Genomic DNA, 10741 nt, shown 5'->3' on the forward strand with positions numbered 1-10741 from the left:
GAGAAACAGCACAGGCAGCCCAGTTCTAACCTCCACTAGAACAGGTAGCAGCAACTGTTACCCTGATCTTGTCTGATCTCGGAAGCTAAGCAGGGTCAGGCCTGGTTAGTACTTGGATGGGAGACCGCCTGGGAATATCAGGTGCTGTAGGCTTATACCATAGTCGTTTGAGACTGAAGGTTGCCAACCATGGAACAGGCAGGCCAATTGGCCTGCACTGTATCCAGCGCAGGTTAGGAGGTGGCTGGAGGGCAACTTGAGTTAAGGGATATTTTTACCCTTACGCCGTGTCAAGCCCCAGTCACTGCAGTGGGATTACTTGGATCTGTGCCAGGGACAGAGGTTAGGATTTGGCAGGGGCTGCTGAAATGCCCCCTCCCTGCCTCTGTTATTCCCTCTCACCCATCCCCTGCACCAACCTGCCTGGCCCAGCATACACTTACTCCTTCAGCCTACTGCAGGAATGGGATCTGGCGGGAACAGGCCAGCGCATATCTTTAGACCAGTGCGGCCTGCTCCTGAGTAACCACAAATGTTCTTTGCAACATGCTTGTGACACTCGGGAGCCAGCACAGTAAGCCAGTGCAGGCACAAGGTCCATTTAGGATTGCACTCTAAGGTACTTTGCAGATTTATAGTTGGTTGATGTTTTGGGAACAAGATATGTTCATCTGAATGAAACTCCTTTGCACGTAAATTCTTTATTTTATTTTTCACATTTTTATACCACCCTTCCTCCAATGAGCTTGGGGTAGTGCATATAGTTCCTCCCCTTGTTTTGTCCTCACAACAACCCGGTGAGGTGGGTGAGGCTGAGCTACTGATCAAGGCAGCTTTGTGGCTGAGTGGGGATTTGAACCTGGATCATTCAGGTATAAGTCCAGCTCCCAAACCCCCACACACCGTGTGCTTAGAATCACAGTCTTAATTATACGGCCGAGCAATGTTTTGCCAATGGTCTTTCATACCTCTTGTTTCATCTTCTGCAACCTAAACAAATACTCTTGAATCATCGAAGCCTCATCGTAGAACTGAGGGTCTCCTTCCTAGACAAACTGTCTCCTGCTGCTTCCAGCAAATGGTTTGCTAAATGGAAGGGCTTGTGGTTCAGATCCCCGCCAGGCTCTTCAAATGCTGATTCCTGAAGCTGCCAAGACAGATCTTCTTGGATGATGTACAACTCTCTGCCCATTCTTGTCTTCCAATGGGCAGGAGTTATAGCAGGCCAGCAGGGGGCTACTACGTGGTTCCTGCTTGCCAGCTGCCCCAAAATGGTTCCAATTGGAGCACTTTTTTTTTTCTTCTAAATTCCACTGAGAAAAGGAATGCAAATTGATGAGTGTGACCCATAGCAAGGGCAGCGCTACCCTTTCCTGCGGGAATGCAGGAGACAAAACGCAGCTCCCAGCACGGCGCCTATTTACACCCCTAGAATGTATAATTTGTCAAAATCATGTTCTTCTTAATACCTTGTTAGATTACTCTGCCAGCCTTAGGCACCACTAGTTCTCATGGTAATTGAGGCCTCCCAGTGTCAGAGTTCCATCTCCTGTTCAACGTTGTCGCTCCTCTTTTTCGACTGCAGACAGCAAAAAGGAAAAGGGGGGAGAGAAAGAAGTCTGACTTCTAGACAATCTTTTGTCTATTATTTCTTTCACTCCCATCCTTTTGGAAACGATGTTGAAAACAGGACAGATAGCAGGAAGATTTTTGATGAGGGAAGGGAAAGACTCAGCCAAGCCCGCGAACTGGCTTGGAAAGGAAGAACAGTCATTGCGGATTCCAGGGGAGTGGCTGCCTTTGTCCATGGCAGCATATACATCAAAGGGTCTCAGAGCACATTGAAGGCGAGCACATGTCTTTCATGGCCTACAGTCCAGTTCATCAGAAGAAATGAAAGCCTGTGTTGCTTAGGCTGCTATCTTTCTACAGGACTCTGTTGTATTGCTGATTGTTTTCCCTTTGCCCAGACTGCAAAGACCATCAGAATCGTTTGCCATAAACACAGTCCACAGGAGCACTATTCAGACTTTCAGTAACAGGACTACTGCATCCCGGACAACTGTGTTCCAACCAAATGCGTTGCTGGACAATTGCAACAGTTCCCCCTCCCCATATATCAATATTTATTTTAGATGTATAGGTGGGACCTTGCTATCCACTGATTTGACTCACCACTGATACTGGGGTCAACTTTTAAATGCCTTGTAATAAAGAAAAAAGCACCAAAATCTAATTTCCCACCTTCATGCTGTTAAATAATTATAATTTCATTCCACTAGATTCCATTATTCACCCCATCCGAGGCTTCCCTACGTTCTTAAACTATGTGCATCCTGAGCAAGTGGAGTGGGTAAAGGGAAGCCAGAATTGGTCCCTAAAGGCTTCTCAGCTTGGGAATGCTGGCTGGGAACATCTTGTCTGTGGTTTATAAAGTCAACCTCAAAGGCTTGGCAGCTTGAGGAAGGTGGTGCAGATCTTTCTCAAGCCCCCTTAAAGGGGCTGGCATCGAGTTGCTAGGTTACAATAATCATTTATGATTATTACCTTGGAGTTGAAATGGGATGCCCATATGGGGAACAGGCAATAGCTTCCCTTCCCTCTCCCACCCCAGAAGGGAACCCACATTAAAAGGGGGTGGAGTTAGGATTTCTACAAGTCTTTATATTTAATCAATAAATTGTGGCCATTTTCAACCCCATTTCACTTATCCTGTGCTTTGTTTGGGTATGTGTGGAAGCAACTGCAATGTGTGAGACATGATTAAGGGTCATATCCTACATGGCCCTAGCACTAGTATTGGTACTGGTAGGAGGTCTGGTCTAGAGGGTAGAGTCTCCGTTAGCCCGAAGATAACATTAGAAGGTCGCCAGTTCAAGGACACCAGCAGCTCCCTGAACAGCTGAGAATGGCGAGACCTTGAAGCAGATGACAACCGGGCTGAGTGATTCCACCTGCTCTTGGTGTGAGCAAGAAGCGTCTTGGCTGCCTTCCATGTGAGAGATGGAGCTGCTTGTCAGCCTGCATGGGAGAACTGGAGACCAGACCAAACCAGGAAGATCCATTCTGAAATGTTGTTGGTTCTTGAAAGAGAGAACCTCTATGTTAGTAAAAATCCCCTTGAGGGATTTAGAAATGCCTGCCTATGTAAACCGCCTTGAATAAAGTCAGAGGAGTAATCTGATTACCAGAAAGGAGGTATATAAATACCTAGTTATTATTAGTAGTAGTAGTTACTGAGCTCCAGCATCAGCACTGGATGTCGCAAATATGCCATAAGGGTGTGTCACAGACATGCCACTGCAGCTTGGGTGGAGGGGCCGCTGGTGCTGGGCCAGTCCCAGTTGGCACTGGGCCTCAGTACCACGTGGATGCTCAGCGTTCCTCCAATACCAACTGACAGTAAGTTATCTTGAGGTAGGGGGAGGTGAAGAGTGGGCAGAATGGGGCAGAGGGAGGGGATGATCGGGCCCAGGAAGGAAGTAGAGATGGTGGCAGTCTCTGCCACTGTATCCTGCACTCCCTCCCAGCCCAGACAACCCACACAGGCCTTCTCTGGTCTGTGCCTGCTTAAAAGCAGGTGCAGATCTAAATGTCTACTGGCACCACAGCTGTGTTATCTGGGGTTATCTGCGTTATTTTGCTTCCACTGGTGCCACGGCTTGCATCCTCGGCTGCATTATCTGGGGTAAGGGAGCAAATGGTCCTTTACCCTGAGGAGATTCCCGGTGCTAACCCGGTGCCCACTGGATCCAGCGATAGCCATTTTGGCACAGGACTTCCTGTGAATTGTCCTGAGTCTCTTATTAACTATCATTAGATGATGTACTTTTAACTCTATTTAATCTATGAAGCTCCCCGATGCAAATATATGATGTTATGCCTGGCTCCCCACTTGGTAAGCCAGGCATTGTTTTGCCCAGCCATACACCATTTTTCTTCCTCAATACAAAAAAGAACGACGCTTGATATTTACCATTCCAGCTGCACCTAGGAGAGCTTGCCCCTTTGTTCATGGGCGCCGTGCGCTATTTAGATGTTCATTTTTCCCCATGCTTACATTAAAATTCACATCGCATCGTCGTTTGAGAAATGCGATCGCCTCTGTCTGATGCGTTTATTCTGCACAGTTCTGGTAGCACTTATCTCCCCACCATCAATACCGCTGGAGTCTCACACCCAGCCATCATACTGTTCTGTTTTTGTGCGATTCCTTCCATCAGCGGAGCTAATTTAATAATGTTTTCACTGACAGGCAAAGAGCCTGCTAAGCTAAGCCTCTATTACCTTCTCTATTTTTCTTCTTGCTCTTTTGGCTGCTTAGCCCTTTCCCATTATGAGTGAAAACAGGTAGTCTATTTCTTTCTGGTGGACACCACCGTCCTTCTTTTCCGTTTGCCACCTGTACATTCCGGGCAAATTCATCTTCACTTTGTTGCTTTCATCATACTGTGGTAGTCCAGGAGGAAAAAAAAATGTAATAATTGCATGCAGGCTACACTAAGGGCATAATGAACATTATGTTTGTGAAGAATGTCGCTCTGATTCACACCACACTTCAGTAAATTATACAAATTAAATATTCATTACTTAGTACTTCATTAGTTCACATTTGGAACACTTTTTCTTCATTATCAGAGCCCGAGGAAAGCATTTTTTCTTTCTTTTTTTTTAAAGCTGCTTTCCTCTGCTATTTTTCAGAAACTCTTGAGTTACAATGATTAGGCAAAGTTATATTTCTTATACGGCTATCCAGAATGTTCATATTTGGGGGGTGAGTTTGAATATATTATGGCACAGATCTAAAAAATGAACGCTATTTGCAGAGTTCCTATATCAGCCGTTGACATCACTAAATATTTGCACACGGTTCTCGATTCAGCTATGGGCTTGCTCACAGATTCAATCACTGTAGCAAATCCAGGATTATTAAATTGAAATAGTCTCTATAGGCCAAAGCGGGTATAATAATCCAGAATTGCTCCCTTTTACCTTGCAGATTTTCCCATTCTTGGCTTTTGGCTTTAACCATGACTGATAATTCTATTTACACCAAAGTGGGGTTGAATGCCACCCCAACTTCTTTTCAAGTGGACTGAAAACCATCCCACTTCTTAACTAGTATTATTGAGTTTGGCTTGATTAGATCACTTTCACTTTTCCCCATTTCAAGTTTTACTTGAACTAATATTGACCATGTTCAATTCTAAGTACTAGGGTGAGCTTTTAACCTTGTTTCTGAAACCATGGTTTGAATCTAGTTATAAATTCTCGCTTACAAGCACAACTATTTAGCCTTAATTGTGGTTAACAGTAGAAACCAGTGGCATACAAATGGGGAGCAGGGGCCCATAGGCCCCGGGTGCCAAGCTGTAGGGCAGCGGTTCTCAAACTCTCTGGGAGAGTTTGAGAGCCACTAAGTTATTGCATGGGCGGGAGGGGGGAGGCAGCAGGCGTGGGGAAAGGCAGCAGCATGATCCCCAAGATCGCACCGCTCGGGGGGCTGCAAGGGATTGGCTACACATACCCCAGCCCCTGCAGCCTCCCAGGGGTGCGGGGAGCCCAGTGCGACCTACAGCAGGGCTCCCCGCAGCAGTGAAAGTAGATGCGGAGCGATCACGCGCTCCACTTCCGCTTTAGCAGAGGTGGGGCGGGATATAAATTCTACTAATAAAATAAATAAATATGCGTATGTTTTGCCTTTCTTCTATATTACAACAAAACTGCTTTTGTATGTATGATAGGCCATACTAGGCCATAATATGCTTGTGGTCTATTATCTTAATAGGCATTCCTTCCCTGTTTTGTTTTGGGTTATGATCTCTAATGCTCACTACATGTGAACCTATATCAGGGGTCTCCAAACCCTGGCCCAGGGGCCGGATGTGGCCCGCAGAGTGCTTCTATCCAGCCCACGGCCAGCCTCTGATCCCCTGAGAGCCTCTGGCCAAACACAACCAGATCAAACACAACCAGAGTTGTGCTTATGGGGTGGGCGAATGGGGGTCCATTTTAGTGTGTGCTTTACTTCTTGGGCTGTGTTGGTGCTTGGATAAATCCTGACATTTGAGCCCATTCATTCATTCATTCATTCATTCCAGTCATTCATCTAAGTACCATCTCTAATGTATTTATTTAAATTTAAAATTTAATTTTTTTTTCTGGCCCTCGACACCATGCCAGATATTTGATGCGGCCCTTCAGTCGAAAAGTTTAGAGACCCCTGACCTATATGAAATACGTGAAACCTATTATTCACAAGTTAAATCAGAGAAAATATTCACTGTCTGCCCCATTATTATTTTTTATTTCATATAATGACTATTACTGGAAATAATTTTTTCATGGAGAGGGTGCCAAAAATTTATGTGCCCAGGGTGTCAAATGACCTTTGTACAACCCCGGTAGAAACAAAATGACAAACCATGGTTAAGTGGTTCACAGCCCAGTCCTGTCCTTTCACCCACCCTGCGCTGATGCAGCCATGCCAAAAATGGGTGTGCTGTATCCCATTGAGACAGATTGGGAGGCTTTGGAGGGGAAAACGTATTTAAATGCACATACTGCCTGCATAAGCCTGCCACTCTTTGAAGGGTCTCCTCAGACCTGTGCCAGCAATTTTGCTGGCGCAAGTGAGGAGAAAAGGGGGGCAAGGAGGCTGCCCATGGTGGGAATAGGTTCTGACATGCACCATTGCTCCGTTCCTCTCCCTCCCTGTACAGTTTTGACCCCATTTTGCCCCCACCCTCCCACCTCCTCCGCTGGTTTATCAGCTCTGGATGGTCGCCAGTGACCCTCCAACAAGTGCAGGAAGGCTCCAGCCTTCCTACCAATGCTCAAGCATTACATTGGTCAGCCTACTTCCAGAGTGCTATTTTATGGCTATTGTGCCACAAGATGAATGTGCACTTTGCTGGTGCTGGAGCCCAGTAGGATTGGGCCCTCAGGAAAGCAAGGGTATATGAAAGAGGTGAGGAAGCGAAGATAAAAAAGTGTATGATTCCATAACCTGTTCCCAATCATTTAAGCATAATTAGAGCCCTTTCTAGATGTTCTGTCATCATGAAAAATATCCATGCTTACAGAGAACACTGGGGGTGCACCAATGAGGCCTGTCTACAGGGAAAGATTGACTCCAGCATCCTAAATCACAAAGAGAATCTCTCTCCATGGACAGGGTTTGTCAATTCAGACAAATGCCACCCCACAGTGAAAGCAAGATGGGCGGAGCCAGGGAGTGCAGTGTGGTAGAGCACATGGTGCACTCCCAGCATTCTCTCAGCACGGAGAGTCTCCACGCTTACAGAACATCTAAAAAGGGCTTAGCAATATCTGTATCAGCTCATCATCCGATGAATGGTGAAGGCAGAATGAGAGTTTCTGTTAAATGAAGGGATAGTAGGCTGGTGAATTGGGTTCCAGAGATGCGTGGAATCCCATTTGGCGAAGTCAACCTTCGTAACACAAGAAGTTTATGAAACTGGATCTGTGTTACCTCAGTTGAGTATTTCATATAGCATCTATAATTGTTTGATTGGTAGATGCGTACCAGTGGCAGAGATAGTCGACTGGGGGGATCTTAGCCATGTATTGCTCCATTACACAATGTTCTTGCTGCTGCTTTACCTCCACATTCCAGTCACAAAACCGCAGTGTTGGAAGAAACCAAAAGGCCAGATAGACCCGTCCTTGCGACAATGAGGGCAACAAACACCCCCTCACCACCCCCAACTCAGCAAACAATCTATGACAATTTGTCAAAGTCTGAATGGAGTGATAATTTGAGGGAGCATGCCATGGTTTCCAGAAGCCAAAGATCCACACACAAAAGTTGTCTTTTGCACATCAATGTGGATTGAATACAGCAGTGGTTCTCAAACCTTTTAGCACCAGGATCCACTTTTTAAAATGACAATTGGGACCCACTTAGCTTTACCAGACTTTTAAAAAAGGTGATCTAGAAAGAAATATTTTTGTTTCCAAGTAATACGTATTTTATTGATTGATTTGCAGAAAACTCAATCTGTTTCTCATGAGGCAATCCTAATGAATAGCCAAAAGGCTTGAGGGGCTTAGTTATGGGACCCAGCCCTCACCTGCCCCCACTACCTGTCATTGACAGACTTGGGGGGGGGGGGAACACACCAGAAAAAAGGACATTGAAGCAATAATCTCCCTATATTTACACAAGCTTGCAAACTGCAAGAGCTCAGATGTTTGCAGGGCAATTAGCAGCTACCTTGCAAGCTGCAGGAGCTCAACTCTTTGCAGGGCAGTTAGCAGCTGATTTTTTAATATCCTCAGGGCTTGAGGCAATCAGTTATCTAATCTTTCCATCACCCGTGTTTTCATTGGAGGCTCTGCAGGACTCACCAGAAATCGGGTCATGACCCACTTGGCTCTCAACCCATAGTTTGAGAAATGCTGAAACACAGGATTCTGATATAGTCAGGGTGACCAGATACAACAGAGGACAGAACACCTATACCTTTAACTACTGTATAGAAGAGGGAATTCGGGCAGGTGCAGCTTTTTAAACCCTTCCATGTTGAGCTGCACCTGCCCAGATTCCCTCTTCTATACAGTGGTTAAAAGTTCAGGCACTCTGTCCATTCACTGTATCTGGTCACCCTAGATAAATTACAAGTCAATGTTTGACAGCTATAAATAACTGTTTGAATGAGTACACTGCATTAAAAGGGGTCCACCAATTGACAGTAGGCAAATATAACTCAAGTGGCAGGGGGCTTACTTCTCTATGACCCCCGGCACAGTTCTTCAACATTTGCTGTTTTATGATTTGCCTATTCATATTCCCACAGCAAATTGGTCAAACTTCATCCTAAAGGTCTCCTGTATTGTAAAGCAACCAAAGTTGTATATTTAATGCCAGAAATGTGTAAAAATTTGGCTGGTAAGCAGAGTGGACAAATTAAACGAGTCCCAGCCTGTAATAAGACCCTTTGATTATACCGATATTAACATATGGAATTAATATCTTTGAAGAAGTTACACAGCTTGAGGCAAAACACGGGGTGGTTAACGAAGCCCTTGTGTGCACTAGCCAGCGATAACCCCCGTGTCATCAAATATTTTTATATCATGCAAGATGCCCACGTTGTGGAACGCCGTTATAACTGCAAGCTCCAGCTATGATCACTATAACAAAATCAATATTAAATAAAAGCATTAAACAATGCCACATTTATCTTTTTGCTCATGTTGCTGCCTCACTGATATGTATTTTCCATAACCCCCTCCTCGCCTAAACATGCACAGCTGCAAAGTTCCAACCTTACTGGCAGTAAAAATGTCTGGAAAAGAGATCTCAGAAGATATAGAAGCCCTTTTTATAAAGAAGAATCCATTGGTTTTCAAAGTTTTTTGGGGGTGGGGGGAAATCCTACAGATATAAAAATCTTGTTTTATTCTCTCCTCAAGAGGCATATTTTAGCATGCATTTTCATGCCACCTTTTCTCCAAGGAGCTCAGGGAGCTCCTCAGTTTTTTCTCCTCCCCACACAACACTGAGCCAGACACCAAACCCGCAATTTCTGAGTGCCGGAAAACCGGTCCCCATTCAGACCAGAGTTTACTGTTCCACTGTGGCACCGTGTATATTTCAAGTAGATTGGGGCACATGGACGCACTGGGCAGTCACATCTGTTGCCCAGCATCCCAGATGGCTGTGCCACAGAACGTCCATGCAGGCACAACTGCCCTGAGTATTCCTGTGCCCCAATCTACTTGGAATATATGCAGCACCATGGCAGAATGGTAAGCTCCATTCATAGGGTGGAGGGCTTTCACTGAACCTCAGATCCAGCCCATGGGCCAGGGTATGCACTAGACCAGGGGTGCTCAATAGGTGGATCGCGATCTACCGGTAGATCGCGAGGCAAAATGAGTAGATCGCGGAGTGCCGACCCCCCCTTCAGGTGCCTCTGGGAGGAAACGCCGGGAGTAAGGCCCATTGTACTCAATGGGGCTTACTCCCAGGTAAGTGTGGCTAGGATTGCAGCCTCACAGCCTAATCCTAGGCATGTCTACTCAGGAGTAAGTCCTGTTATACTCAGTGGGTCTCAAGGTACACCAACATACATTGTACACATAAATGTTATATGTTATGATGGCGCGAACATTGTAAAAAAAACTCTGGTAGATCTCCGGGCCTTGCTGGGTTTCAAAGTAGCTCTCAAGCCAAAAAAGTGTGAGCACCCCTGCACTAGACCATCAGCTGGCCAGTCTAAATACATGGGGAGGAGTGTGGATGTGCATATCTCTCCCAACCTGACATTCCAGCCCGCAGTTGCCTAATTGTGTGAAGTGGCGGTGTTATTTAATACTTCAAAGGAGTATTTCAGTGGTTACTGCACTCACAGGGGTTCTGCAGGATGTCCCCAATAGCCCCTCCTACCAGCTCTCTCAGATGCTGCCAACTTGGATCTTGTGAGATCTTGCAAGATTTGGGTGCTGCCTTCTTTTTAATCTCATAGCAGCACCTGGGTGAGCCAGGAAGCTGTGGAGCCATCATGATCCCAGTAAGTTTGGGAACCACTGGAGTATTGCATTTGTATGTGGAAAGCTGCAAGAGATTTGCCCAGGCATTTCTCCTTTCCCCTGCTGGCAAATTGGGCTTGCCACCAGAGGCCTCCTGCTTTGTTGCAAAGGGGCCCTGGAAGCAAACTCATTGGTTGCCATGCAAGTTGCAACAAGAGTCACTATGTGACTATATTTTCTT

Source organism: Tiliqua scincoides, chromosome 7 (genome assembly GCF_035046505.1).
Source record: "Tiliqua scincoides isolate rTilSci1 chromosome 7, rTilSci1.hap2, whole genome shotgun sequence".
Classification (NCBI taxonomy): Eukaryota; Metazoa; Chordata; class Lepidosauria; order Squamata; family Scincidae; genus Tiliqua; species Tiliqua scincoides.